The sequence below is a fragment of the Struthio camelus genome, chromosome Z, assembly GCF_040807025.1.
Source record: "Struthio camelus isolate bStrCam1 chromosome Z, bStrCam1.hap1, whole genome shotgun sequence".
NCBI lineage: Eukaryota > Metazoa > Chordata > Aves > Struthioniformes > Struthionidae > Struthio > Struthio camelus.
The window spans coordinates 81,564,022-81,579,677 of NC_090982.1; the positions used below are offsets into that span (position 1 = coordinate 81,564,022).

The window sequence follows — 15,656 nt, forward strand, 5'->3', positions numbered from 1 at the left end:
TCCTGTCAGATTTTATACTATAAAAATAAAGGGTTCACATGCAGCTACTGGCACATAAGGCTTTCACAGCTGTTACTGAAGGAGATAATTTCTATCACCAGCTGTACTTCTTCTCCCCAGGGATGTAACCTCTACAGTTCTGTCCCTTCTATTCATTCATTTTGAACTAAACATTAAAAAATAAGGAAATTAATAAACACACGCTCACACAAAACAGTGTGAAAGAGTTAGGATGGGAGGGAAGTGAAAAGCTAAGGCTCTCAGCAGCATGGGTATCTCATAGGACTTTGCTTGTGCCATTGCTCACAGCTATTATACGCTACAAGTCTTACGAACTAGTTCTTTTCTATCCCAAGCAGGTTTCTGTTCTCTACTTCATTCACCCTTTGAAAATGGTCTTTCATTATATCATGTGTGGTCCATAAAGCCAAGATAATGGACCTCAAATATTTACAACTGCTAAAGGTGGGGGCCTGGAATGGTCTAGCAGAGAATTATATGAAAAAGAGCAATTTAATGTGATAGTAGTGTGTGTCTCTCATATTGTAAATGGTATGTATTAATCCAGGTAATGATCAGGTATATGCCTGTGGATGGAGGAATAAACGATTTGTTATTCTGCAGCCAATTCAATCTATTTGTGTTCATATGTGCTAGCTGTGGTATGTATATTATAGCCCTCATTTCCTCCTGATGTCTGTAGGTGTGAAAAGGGGTCACCTCTGAAGGAAGACTGGTTTGGGGCTAAAACAAAACCAGAACCAAACATGAAAGGATTTTGTAAAGAAGCCTTTATTCCCATGGAAATGCCCTATAGCATTTAATAGGGATGAAAGCATCAAGTTTCTAACAAAATTAAAGAGGGTAGTTTGGGACTTATTTTTAAATCCTGTTGAATTGAAATCCCTGTTCATCAAAGCACTTCATGTCTATAACTTCAATGACATCAATGGAACTTCAGTTTGTACTTAAAGTTAAGCACATGCTTAAATATTCCATTGAATTGGAGTCTTAATATGCAATGATATCCTCTCTCCAGTTTTTAAACTACATATTAATTAGTCATTTTACTTAACACATTGTTATACTCCTGTTATAAAAGTTAGTGTAAGAATTATATAGAAAAGTTCTTGTTCATTAATAAATTCTGAAAGATTTTTCTATGCGAAGAATTTTAAGCCTTTTTGCTTCCCTCCATTTGCCATGCTCCATAGCAAATCTCACATTTTAATCTTTGTCCTTTAAGTATGTCGTTTATCCCCAAATAGTGTCATCTGCACAATGCAGGTATCTTTATAAATATGTTGTTATAGTGTCACCTCTTTATCTTCCCTCTCCCTTTGCTTGTACTATTTGTCTAAGAGAGTATTTTGTACATATATTAAACCTGATTTTTTTTTCCACTAAAATATTAATCTCCTTTCTTTATATATCCAGCAACTTTGGTAGGCTTTAGAGGAAAATGACAGGAATTTTCTGTAGCTGCTACATTTCTATAACTTTCCTAAAATGGAACATATAAATATATCCCTGCTATAAAAGATATGACTACAATATAAATAAGGACATATTTTATTAATTCTATACATTTTTAAGAAATTGCTTTAAAATGAATAACTCTGTAGCTCAAGTTCTATTCCCCTTTACAGAAATTTTCTAAAGGATAATGAAATAAGTTATTCTTCTGGAGACATCAGAGATTTAATTAGCTAAATTATATTCCCTTTCATAATCAGGTTTGTAAATAACTTAGAGGATTTCTATTTGTTTATTTTCCCTAAAACTATTTGTTCCTTTTGAATTTGAAAAAAAAAAAAAAAAAAGAAAAAGAAAAAAAATCAGATATACCTTTAATGAAGAACAGTATTTCAAATCTCGGTAAAATGCAATTTCCATCTTTAAACTTTCTGACTTCCAGACCAAATATTTCATTCAGGTGCATTCCTTAAACACCTGTGGATGGATAAAGGTGAAAAAAAATATATTAGTGCACGGTCTAAATCCCCAATGTGCCTTTCTTTACCTTTCCATTTATTATTCCCTGCCTAGTCTCTCGGGTATATTTTTACTCTATAGGTTGATTATATTTTGTACAGAGTATAATATATAGCTTATAGCTAAAATCTGTGGTAAAATTATCACCAGTTTTGACCAATGTAGCTATTGTGCACTGCAGGGTGAAGATAGAAAGAAAATTCCTTTTTTTTTCCCCCCCTTATTCTTAGGTGGAAACTATCTCACTATGGCGCAAAAGATGAATATCCAGATTGGATGCGTGGCATGATACTAAGTGGGTTTTGGGGTAAGGCTGTAAAATGTTACTGTAGCCCGAATTAAACAAATCCCATCAGTGGGTGAACGAGCCCCGTGGTGCAGCCCCCCTCCAGCTGCCGTGCGCAGCACACTCGCACACGCACCTCCCCATCCACACACCCCACGCGCCGGGGAACGGTGACGTTCAAAAACACTAGGCAGGGTGTTGCAGTCGTCACCAGCAGCAGCTTGATACAGATTTCGCAAAGCAGAAGTCAGCCCGGAAGATCACCGTGTCGAACAATTTAAGCCACTGTGATATAATGTAAGTAAAGCTGACATTGAGAAGGATTAAAGCTTAGACCCTTTTTTTTTTCTTTCTTTCTTTCTGTTTTCATGACATTAACCCAAGATGTAGCTTGTCCTTTTTTCAGTTCATCATTTAAGATGGTCTAGATAAATAGTATCCTAAAGTTTATCTGTTTTAGAGGTAGTCCTTAACTTTTTTTGCAGAGGAAAAAAGAGGGGAGAATCATGCGGTTTGAGAATCCACTCAGAATCCTGGAGCTCGGTGATCCATGCATTTAGGATTTGTTGCTCATTCCCAAGTTTAGAGAATATTCTATAAAATGAACTGTGGAGCCACTGAATTTAGAGAAACTCCATGGTCTAATATTCAGCTGATGTAAAATGGCCACACATGTATCCCACTTTACAGGGGATGAAGATCTATCTCTGATTTTCTTCAGTTTTTATCCACAGTATTCTCTACATTCAAGTTTTAAGCTTCATGCTTCACTGACATTGTACTCTATACAACTTTATCACCCATCTAGATATGTAAAAAGAAAAGCATCTAGGTGATATTAACTACTTTATTGTTTAGGAAAATAAAAACATAAATAAACAAAAGTAAAAATATCCCTCTTTCCCCATCAGCTTTGCTTCAAGATGTGGGGTCACCACAAGAGATATGGAGTTCTAGGTTAAAATTCCTCTTCATCTCACTGATGTGGAGCAAGATTCTGAATCTAGCTTTCTTAGGAGACTATATTAGTCTTACATAGAAGATAAGGAGGAGGGACAGAGTTTGACGGTCCGTATTTTCTGATTTACCAATTGTTACAGTTGCTTAGCATTGGGAAGAGAGAACAAACACCTTTCCAGCTAATACATACAAATCTAACTTCCAATTATAGGGCATTTCGAGTAGTACTCTATCACTGAGCTTTTAAAGCTATTTTAAACTAATCTAAAATAATTAACTATTAGTAGATCCAGGAAATGGAAATGTGCTTTTCAGGTGAGGAAGCTAATAGCCTAGATACTGCATATAGTTCTTTTTCCTTAGATCAGTGAATTTTGAATCAGTATCAAGAAAATGAAAGCGTTTCAAAAGAGACTTATTCTTATGAATATTCATAGACGTGCCAGGACGACGTGGGTTCAAATCTCTGCCCCGGAGCAGGTTGCACCTTCCCTTCTCACTGTTTCTGGGGGAAAGATGTTGATGTGGATCTTACTACATCTCTGATTTGTTGAGCAAGAAGAAGTGAAGAGGGATGAGGACAAAGAGGCACTCCTTTTCACGGTCTTTTGAGTTAGGAATTATTTGTGCTCAAAGCTTGTTCCTGGACAAGCTCCCATGACTGAGGTCAGCGGGGAAATGATAATTTAGCGGGAGTTCCTCATGCAGTCCAGACAGTCAGATTTAAGTGCTTAGGAATCAAAACACTCCACAAATAGAGAAGAGGATCATCTGAGGTAACTGCTACCACTCAAAAACATATATATCATGACATACATTTATCTGCCTATCAACATCAACGGCTCACCAAGTGATCCCACAAATGGGATCTTACTGCAGTTTAGGAATTTAACAGGGTTTTGGTCTATGCTCCCTGTTCATTATACATGGAAAAAGCCCTTAGATAAAATCAGAAGTAATCCTATTCATCTTCAGCCCTACCAAAAAGGGAAGAAATTTTGTGCTATCAGTGAAATAACTTAGCAGATCCCTTTCCTTTACAATGCATTGCTTTTGTCGCCACCCTCTGTACTTTCTACCGTAAGACACAATGGACCTTCAGATAAGTAATAAAAAAACAGCATCAGCAAAAGATGGGCAGTGATGGTGACGTTATTAACTCAGCTCTTCCTCTAAAACTAATTTGTAATTATAGTTGTGTAATTTACTGGCAGTTTCCACAGCCAGAATGTGCATGTTTGTGTGTGTGTGCGCATATGCAAGTTTGGGGGCATGTGCGGTAATACTGCACTGTGCAAAGCTGTGATGGCTCTGAAATGTCCTGTTATTTACACTTGCTATCCCTTAAGAGTCTCAGCATAGTGGTAGTTTCTGCCACGGATTCCTTCAGTTGTGTTATTAGCTCCAGTCAGAGGAAAACAAATGTGCCATGTGACCCAAGGGTCTAATTACAGCAAAAACAAGTCAAAATTTACATACTGAATACTTCAGGAATAATAATAATAATAAAAAAAAAACTTAAAATAAAATAAAATATTGAAATATATGTCTGTTTTTGCAGTGACTAAATTAAAAATAAAAAAAAAAAAATCAAAAATTCAAAAAGCCAAACACCTCTCCCCCCACCAAACAGCTCTCAAACAGATCCTGGGATTGTGTGAATAAGAAGGGAAACAGAATATGCTGATTAAGTTATTCCTTGAGAATTATTAGCTCGGATCTAACAATTAGTATTATTTCATTATCTTGCCTATATTTTCACCCAAATCCTCTGAATTTCCACTTGTAAATTTACATTTTATTTTTTGCCCTCTTAATCTCAAACAGACACTCTGCTCTGCATCAATCTATTTTTAATGCTTGTGGCCTTAGCTTCGTTCTGAAATCTCATGCTTTGTTTTTCGTAGTTCAACTTCTGTGTTAACTCTTTGGCATGGTTTTATGTCAGTAGGCTTTAAACAGCACCCAGACACCGCAGAGTCCAAGGGGAATTCTTCCAGGCGTGCTCAGATTCTCTCTACCCCTTCCTCCCCAAGCCTTTTTTTTTTCTTTTTCTCTCTAATATTTTCAATTACATGGCTTTTGAAATAACTCACTGTTGGAATTAGCCTGTCACAAGAAAGTACACAGGAATTAAAGAAATATTCATGGGTTAAAGAATGGCCATGTTTGGCAGATGTAGATGTGTGATAACCCCTCCCACAACCAGATGTGTGCATTCAGATCTGCGGAAATCAAAGAAGAACATTTGGCACAAACTTCAACGCCCTTGAAGTATACCGGGCATCTGCCAAAACTGTCAGACTAAGCCTGCAGATCTTCAAAAGGGCTGCATTTGGCACCATGTTCAGAAGTAGTGTACAGAGTGCCCTGCCAGCATAATGCTGGCACAGATCATAGCTCTACCTTGAAATTAGTTGTAGGAAAAGATAGTTTTATTTCAACTCATGGAAACATAGAAATTGCCACAGCACACAAGAAAAAGGTCTGAAAACATTCTTTAACAATGGCTGGCACCAGACGCTTCAGAGAAATGGATGAATAGTGCACCAGTTTGCCCACAGGGGAAGTTTCCAAGCCCTTATAGGTAGAAACTAGCTTATGCCCTGAAGCATATGAACTCACAGCCCTTCCAAAGTTATTTCTTTTACTACTGCAATTATGATTAACAATAATTTCTATTATAGTTCTTTACGTTGCTATTATGGTTATTTACATAGGTTCTTAAAAGTGTCCAGTCCTTTTTATTCACTCTTTTGTTTCCCCCTGAGAGGTTGTTAATGGATTTAATATAGAAATAACGCTAATAGTTTGCAGTCAGAGCACTGCACCCATTCAGGGATATTAAAGCAATTTTTGCAAAGACTATTAAATTTAGTTTCAAAACATCTCTTTTACGTTGGATAAATATCAACATTTCATCCCTTAAGAAATTAGCATGAAATGGAGACAAGGGCACTTTTTTTTTTCCCCCCCAAAATGGCATGTCTAGTGTTTCAGACTTGAAAACCCCATTTATTGAGTTAGTTTACCTCACTTTTGAAATTTTTGTGCACAATGGAGTCTGACAGCCCCTTAAAATCAGGTTTCTGATGCTGATTTCTATTACTTTTTGTTTCCATTACAATAGCATGTAATATCTCTACCCACTCTGTAGAAAAAAGATAGTCATCACTTTGAAGAGCTCACATTTTGAATACACAAATGTTGCAAAGGATTGAAGGTGAAACAGAGGTTCTGAGTGCTGTATAACTCAGGTAACAGTCGTTCAGTAAACAAGCTAAGAATAGAGTCAAGGTCTCCTGAATTGTGCTCCAGTGATGTAATAGCTCGGCCAAATTACGAAGTATGAATCCAATCATCCAGACCAACATTGTTTGAATTATTTGTATGATATAGGATAAAGCAGTCAGTGGCTGAGATTGGAATAAAACTGATTTCTTCAAATCCAATACAACTTTGGTTTAAAAAGCAATATCGAGAACACATCTCCACTTAGGACAGGACTACATACAGGGTAAGTTTCTAGGAAGCAAGTTAAAATGACAGAGAGAGGAATTAAAATTTTCTTATCAAATCAGTGGGTTTCTTCCTGTACTCCTGAGCAGAAAAGGGAGGAGGAAGAGAAGACAAATGTACAGTAATATCTACCCATTCCTGCATCTCAGGAAGAGGGAGAAAGCATATTGTGTATCCCCTCTCATTTATCACTGCCACCATCAAAGCCAGGCCTGGAGGAGGACAGGGTCCTCCAAAGTCCTCACTTCTCACTGCCTAGCGTGTACCATGCATTGTTTACTGGGTGATTAGTGAGGCATCTGTGGATATATTAACGTGGAAGGTTGATGTGTTTGACAAGAAGTCAATGATTCTTTTTGACATGACTTTAATAGACCCAAAGAGGTGGTCGTGGGATGATACTTTTAATGGGATATAGATATGAATGACCCAAGTTTTATGACAAAGGTCAATGATATTGATGATTAGTGTGGAGAAGATAATTTTGCTGGCCTGGTAGGAGGCAACTTGCATGATTCATGAATGTTTTCCCCACCCGCGCCATCACTTTCAGGTAGCAAAAAGACCACAGCAATTTCTAGTTATAGGAATTAGCAGATACGGCCACAGTGCATGTATAAAGATATATGTCTGTGACTGCGCAGAAGATAAACAATCATTTTTTATCATATGTATGAATTATATATTTACTACCAGCATTTCATATCTGAGAAGGAAGCCTCCAGAAATGAAACTCAGTTAAAATACCCTAACAAGTTAACCAGACTTTGCTATACAAATTAAGCAATGATGGCAAACTCTGGGTGCTTTCAGTAAGAATAATATGTATCTGGTTATGGCACAAATACCAAAAAAAGGGAAAAATAACGATTGCACATGCTACTAGTGGTGCTATCAGAGAGAAGTAAAAAATCGCTCTCTGTTCTCAGCTCCAAAAATATGAATGCTCAGTGAAGGATTTTAATTACACAAGCGGAACTTAACAGCTTTCTCAGTTTGGGGACAGCCTAGAGGTTCTTGGTAGACAGCTGCATTACCCAGAAATGCTAAGCTCTGCTCTTGTAACTACTTTGTAATTCCCAAAGAAAGAATCTTGGAATTTGGGAAAAAACAAAACAACAAAAATACCCCCAAAACTTATGAGAGTGACTACACCAAAAGAGTCCATAGCTCCACTCAGACTAATATCCTGTCTCCGATATCCATCTGCCCAAAGAAGAATATGAGAACAAAGCAAGTAAAGTGATACTTACCCAGAATACTTTCTTAGTCTCCAGAGGTTTGTGACTAAGTGGTGTCTTTACGCGAGGCAATACATAAAGCTGCTTTTCTAAGCTGAGCAAAAAACTCTTGTTATCAGACGAGTGGTGGCTATGTTAGTTCCTTATCACAACATCTGCTTAGTGCAGAGCAGATTTATAGAGCTGATGTAATGGATATGCACAGAAGTAAAAAAAATTGAAATAAATAAAAAGATTACTCAGACCTCTTTTAACTCGAAACTGTGTGTATGAGGGGAGAAGGGTGAAAAGAGAGAGAAGATGGAGACACTACCAAACATCTTTGTAATGCTTTTAAATTTAGAGAATACACTCAAAACTTAGAAAGAGTTATTTCTGCTCATGTTTTGCAAGATCTAATCATATATCTTAATACTAACACACTACTGCTAGGTTAATCCTCTCTTGTAAAGAGTATCAAATCCAGAACATACTGTATGATCTTCGAAGTCATACTGTGTGCTCTTGGCAGGAAGTACGTTTCAGACAGTATGTCACAGCAACCAAGAAAATAAATTTAGTTGCAGGAACTTGCAATGTTAATTACAATTGAGGTGCGCTGTTAGGAAGAATTATTGTTGGTTAGCTTGCGTGTTTTATAAAAAATGTCTACCATGTGTGCAAAGCAGAGGAGTTTTTAAATGCACATTTGATAAAGGAGTCCAATTTGATAAAATGCTTAATGCCTGATGGATGCCAATGCTTCTTGAGATACCTCTCCTGGTAGGAGTGTGTATATATTGTACATGCCTTGATAGGCTCTTGGTTTGACAGTGAGCCAAAGGGGGAAATCCTGTGGGATCTGAAAGCCATCTTTTTCACATTTCCTCAACAGAAACCCTTGTAACTCTGGTGGGACACCTCTGAGGCACTGCAAAAAACTTTCATTCCACCTTTTTAGACTTAAGGAAATTTCTAATGAATTGGCTTCCAGTACTGCCCTAAGGTTTTTTTTTTTCTCATCAATCCTTCTTCCAAAAACTTTTTTTTTTTTTTTTTTAGGCTGGATGTGTGTGAAGCAAAGCACCTTCAGAATGCAAGAGATGCGAGAGCATACCCCCTGGGTCATAAGCAGTCCTGAGATCTGCTGCTATCAAGCAGCCCATATAAAGCATCTATGGCTGAGGTGGTCAAAACACTTTGCTCCCTCTTTTTCATCCTTCCTTTCCATCCTATAAGGCTACATACATATTGAATTATATACATATAAGCACCAGATTGGTGGTTCTGAGCCATTTCCACTTTTGCATCTCATGAAATTCCTCTGTTGCATGACTGTCTTATTCTTTCCGAGACTTGCATCCCATTAACAGAATCAGACATGTGACACTCACAAGCAGTGATATCAGACCTGTGAGTGTGCCGGTGACATGCAGACACCTGTTTTTAATCTGCACATTGAAGGTATGAGTTATAGCAGAAGTGAATCTGCACATAGACGTTGTGAGTCATAGTAAAACCTAACTGAGACCTAATTAAATAGACCCACACCCTACAAGCCTTTTACATGGAATTTATTTCCTGTATTATACTACAGTTTCTTATAGGCATTCTGGCATGGAAATTGCCTTGACCTTTAGTTTCAATTTCTTTTATCACAGAAAGCCTTTTATCAAATAAATAAAAATAAAAAAAGAAAAAAAATAAAACAAGTATATCTAAAATATATATATAGATATAAAAATACTGAAATGATGAATTACACTGTGGAAATTAGTGTAAAATATATTTCCCAATAGCTGAATGTGCCATATATACTGTTTCATATGAAAGGACATCGTAGGGAATTCACAGCTTTTCTCCAGGTAATCAAAGACCTGGTCTGGAAAGGGAAATGGATCTTTTGAGGACGTGTCCTTCCTGCCATTTTCCATGCTGCCTCTGTAACAGGACTAAAAACCTTGTCATCTTCTTCTTTAAAGAAAAGTAACATGATCAAACTGATAAAGTGATGTATTTTATGAATAATACATTGCTCAAGGGTTTCAATCTACGCTATATACTACATAACCATAATTTGTAATGTTTACTTAAACAGTGGCTCTCAACAAAACACTTAGAATCACTTAGCATCTTGTCCCTAAGCAGTTTGCATTAGAAATTTGGACTGCTTAATTTCATTGTGCTAAAGGCATTAGCACAAGAGAGAAAAAAAACAGTAAACTTGGACTGCGAAGTGGGGGTGGGGGGAAGGCTCTTCAATACAAGTTCAAAAGCATATTTTGTGTGAAGCCTCGATACCATATAGGATTAAATTATCTTATGATGGTCCAAAATGAAAACAACACTGTTATATACATTAGGAAGACTCTAATCTAGTACAAGCCCTTTAGCATCCAGAACCTTGTTTTTCGTCTTCCTGTGATGCAGTCTGCAAGTTGCCTTACCATTTAAAATGAATTAAGTGATACTAAACCTACTTTTAGACCATTTCATCAGTGCAGTCTAAAGGGATATAAAGTAAGGAGCTTTCCTTTGGCTGGAATCCAGATGCTAATGGTGTTAAAATGCTTTCTTATTGCATTTAAGTCAGTAGTTAGGTCAAGTAGACAAACAGATTTCAGAAGATGTTTAAATAAACACTCTATTTAATGCTGCCTTGCAACTTGCATGTTTTAGTTGTCTAGCCTCAAAATACCAGCTAGTTAGGAGAGATTAAAGTGATGGTGACTGTTTAGTCTAGAAAGAGACACAAATAATATAATGATTGTACACAAAGCAACAAATGTTATAAAATAAATTAGATATCCATGTGTATTCTTCCACATAGCTCCAAAAATATGATTTTTTTTAACACAATAGCTCAGAAATGATCAAGAGAAAAGTTATTTTAAATCAATCTTATTAATAGACTTGTGAAACTCACTGACACCAGCTATCGTTAAGTTAAAACTGTATTAAACATGAGACGAGCTTCTCTAAGGAAAATGCAATTCCTCCAAGGCACAGTAGAGAAAACAGGTATCAGCTCCTTTGTTCCAGGATTTAAACCAGTAACAGTTAGGAAGAAACTCTCCTATTGATCAGGTTATTTCAAAATTTTCCAGCATTCCCTTTTTTAATAAATTCAGCAACTACTTGGCAACATGTTATTCCAGTAAAGATGTATTCTAATCAATAATGATTGGGGTGGTTTGGAGAGCTGTAGTGAAGTGTTCCCATGGATCATGCCTTATTAGAGTTGATCAAAAAATAGAATTTCTGCTCATCATAAACCCTTATATTTTGACAGTTCCCATTATCTCGAAATGAAATAAAAGGTCAAAATATCTAAATCTGATGAAGAACAAAAAAACTTTCACAGTAATTTAATTTGCCATCACTCAGCTGTTTTGTTTTCGAGTAGTGCTAATCTGTCCATTCGCTTCACCCTGCCTTGTGGGAGTTTCCTGCCATTACAGCGGTGACATCTCAGCCCCAGCAAGGCAGAGTTTCACTGTGATGAATGAAATAAACCTGGAAATATGCTCCTTATTTGAGAAGAGAAAGAGAAGCACAGTAGTACCTATTTATTCACGTACCTGTTTATTCAGTGGACCTTGTCTGATTCCTTGTTTCCAGGAGTTATAGACTAGTGAGTCTAATTTACCAGATTGCATGGCATTGGTTGGGTTTCCACAAAAAAACTGTTTCTGTCAACCCCTGAAATTTGTTTTATCTCAAATTTATCTCTAAATGCTTGAGCTTTTATTGTAAAACGTGTAAATCAGACAAACTATGTTAACCGTGCTATGAATTAAGGTTTTAGGTTTGTCTGGTTATTTTTCTTTAGAGGTGTAGCCAGAGTCCTGCTGCACCCATAAAGAAGTAGCATACTAAACAAGATATAATTATTTTGCCTTAAAACCGTAATTTAAGCACACTGAAATAGTGTAACTGGGGAAAATATATAAGCATTTTGTAACGCTGCTAGTAGTATAGCCCAGTGACAAGCATTTTGTAACACAGCTAGGCATAAATATTTAAATATTATGTAACCACAAAGGGCCAAACAGAGACTTGTGGAATAGTTTTACAAATGGGCTACAGGAAAACATGACAAAGCAGTAAAATTTGCAAGATAAGAACAGATCGTGGGGGTGGGGGGAGATGTTGGTGAGACGGGAACCCTTCTTGTTGCTAAAAATTAGAGGAACTGCGTTGGGAGCAGATGAGATCCCTCTGTTCTTTTGGGTAGGGAAAGGGGAGTATAAAACACCAACAAGGAGCAAGGAAACACAGGGAAGAACAAAGCCACCCATTCCCATCCTGGCTTCCCCTGTCAAGGACCCTTCAAGCCTGATCACTTCCATGCCGGTGGCTAAGACCATCAAGGTCACAGCGCTAATTATAAGGCATCAGGCACCTTTTCCAAGGGCAGGGAACTGTTTAAGTGCCAGAGCTCCAACAGCAAATGAAATGACCACTGTCACAGCGGTTAAAAGATCTAAAGCCTCACTAACCCGAAAAAAAAAAGAATAGCCAGGTGATTGAATTTACTAATCCTATGGAAAGCAATAATATGATTAATATTTTAAGCCTTTCTGACAGTAACAGTATATTTTGCTTATAAACTACTTTTGAGGTTTTTCGTGGTATAATATTTAAAGAAGTTAACTGTCATTTTGTTCTTTTAATTGATGAGGTAACTGGGACATGGTACAATAAAATAACTCACTAGGGTTACCACTTGGCCACAGGTTAGTCCTGAAATAAAATATGTGGTTTCTAAAACACAATCCCCCGTTCAATCATTTGAGCCATAAAATTGAAGATACTACAGTGGTCATTATTGTGACTTGTGATCTCCTTCCGTGTTATTAGTCATTTAAAAATAGTCTCGTAATAATAACAGTGGAGGGAGAAAAGAGCTGTTGACCCAGAAGGTTAAAAGCTACTCTCCGTAAAGACTATCTCTTTTTTGCATATTTATATACTAGTTATCGCTACAAGTTTCTGAAAACTATCACACTCTGTCACACATGCAAGATATTATAGGGTTGGGAATCATCAGCTGACAATCCCAGCTAGTGATATGAAGTTGAACAATTTATTCAAAGTTTGTTCAGGAACTTACACGTCTGTATGGAACCAGACTCTCAGGAGCAAGTGACAAGTGAGAGCTTTAAATGTGCCCGGAATGAGTTTCTGTTTCATTACTGAAATATTCTATTGGACTAAATTATTCTGTAACTACATTTGATCATGCAGCTCCCAGACCAGGGTTCATTTACTCTAAGGTTAGTACAGCTACTGCTTAAATTGCTTAACAGTTGGTAGCATCAAAATTCATTCTCTTTCCTTTATTAAACATTTCTATTTTAAGTAGTTGGAACTTGATAGGGAGGAAAAAAAAAAAAAAAATCAGAAGTCCAGCCAGGATGAAATACTGTTAATCATTGCTTGGAATTAGAGGCACAAAATACCGAATGGGAACCCGAGCAAGCAGCACAGTTTGTGACAGTGGGGGGAAAATTGAACTTTGCCTCTGCAGCCAGTCAACAGAGCTGGGATGTTTCTGTTACGGGAAGAGGAGGAAGAAAGGAAAGAGGTAGAGGTGTGACAGGAATGAAGGAAATGGCTGTGGAGAGGTAGACTCACTGCTTCTGCTGCCGTTGGAGGGATGGAAAGTCACAGCTGACTGAAACTGCCTTCTCCTCTGAATTAGGTGCCTTTGTTATGTTGCCTGCTCCTCCTTCAGGGAGAATAGCAACAGACCTGGCTTTTCATTACATCAACAAAATAGAGAATAGGACCCTAACTGCGTTATTTCCATCAGCAATCTGCTGCCTCAGGTAATTAGCAGCTTTGCCTGTTGTTGAAGCCAGCTGTGCTGTCCGGGATGTGCATCACTGTCTGATACAGATATATCTTTAAGCAGCACAGCACAAATCAAGTCTTGTCTTTATGTGATGGCTAAGCTACCTCTTGCTAAAAGTGGTATTCATCTCACCTCATTTCAGATACCGAATTTTTAGCCTTCTAATTGTCAGCCAGCTACTCTGAGCTTCCTTTGTAAGTCCATGTATGTTGTATAAAAAATGTAACATATATATAATATAATATATATAATGTAATATTTATATATATATATATCACAGAATCACAGAATCACAGAATCACAGAATATGAATAAAAAAAGTTTAAAAATATAAAATTTATTTTCCATGGAGAAAAATAGGCGTTTTCAGAGGGATACATCCACCTTATTTTAAGAATCTATCATGGGATGAGATGAATCACTCTCTCAAGCTGGCTGCTTCTTGCCACTGACTGTTAAACGAAACCAAGGTCACTAGTTTAGGCTTAACTTCCTAACTTTTAAGGGCATAAATAGCATCAATGAGTCTCACACAGTTTCTTGCTTGCTTCCTTTAAAGTTTCTTGACTTTCTAAATCTTGAGGATGGAAAAGGAAAGCTAAAGGTACCTTTATTTGTTTATGGAGAACATCAGACAAGCAAAGTTACTGTGACAGCTTGAAAAAGGCTTCTTTATGCTACTGTAAGTGTTTGGATAGTCAAAATAGGATTTTAGATTTAAGCAGCCAAAACTAAACACACTTCAACTAAGATTCATTGTTATGTCAGTGACTATGCAAGCTATGATTATCATTCACACCCTTTTTATGGTAAATATAGTAAATAATTTTTTTACTCTTCTCTCCACAGGATGAATCACACTGTTAGTGAGGTCAAGATGAGTTGCTCGCTTACTCCTGAAAAGATCAAATTTGTAACCAAAAAGTACAAGAGAAACTGTTTTGCCCAAGATATCTTGAAAATGTGGGTCACTTATCACTCTAAAACTTTGAGCAGTTAAGATAATGTAAATCTACAGAGACTTGATGTGCACCCAGTGTACTAAATGGTGTTAGCCTGAGGGCACGACGAAAAACAGCATGAAAAATGGACTATCTGCATTTCTAAATATGCCAGACTTAAACATTCATAACTTTAAACCTTGTTTCTTTAGAGGCTTCATTGTCTGTCCTGTGTCGGCAAGTGTTATGAGCTTGCTAAGTTTGATGTTTCCAGTTTCAGTCATTTGGAGTTAGTCAAGCACAATAATCCCAAATGGAACATATGGAAACATCACTCTGTTTTGTCTTGCACACATAACTCAGAACTGGCTCAGAACGGATGCAGCTCAAACTTTTCAGACAAAGAATTGCCATTGGCCTAAGACCAAGTATAGGAAATACAAACCTGTACAGCATATGTTGGGAAAGCTGTGCACATACTACATTAAAAAACAAATATGTAAAACTTAACAGTTTGTGTTGCTAGATCACTTACTGTAAAGAAGTCCTACTCCTGATGAAAATTCATAGATGCTGCATTGCTTTGATATAGTCGTATCTGAGTTTAGTTTATTACTCAAACCAGTTCAAGGTAATGGGATATTTAAAAGAAAGTAGGCGCTGCCTTAGCAAACTTTTTAAAGACATTGAAGAAGAAAGGAATTAGCTTGAAATCAAAAGTTTAACATTTGAGTATAGTTTCACCAAGAGCTGGACTTTAGAGAAGAGAGACACTCAGACATTAGAAGCATTCAGAATATATTTCATTTAAAAAAAGAAGAGAAATTTCCAAAAAATTTAAAATATATATATTTTTTAATTCTGGGTAAATGTAT

At 36.9% G+C, this 15,656-nt stretch overlaps 1 long non-coding RNA gene across 1 annotated transcript; it reads left to right on the forward strand.

Moving 5' to 3' along the window:
* Positions 1–2,496: 2,496 nt before the first annotated feature.
* On the forward strand, positions 2,497–15,307 carry LOC138064800 (uncharacterized). The gene is made up of 4 exons (XR_011138058.1): positions 2,497–2,578; positions 9,043–9,166; positions 13,688–13,814; positions 14,690–15,307. It is a non-coding gene; the product is annotated as an uncharacterized lncRNA (long non-coding RNA).
* Positions 15,308–15,656: the final 349 nt, after the last annotated feature.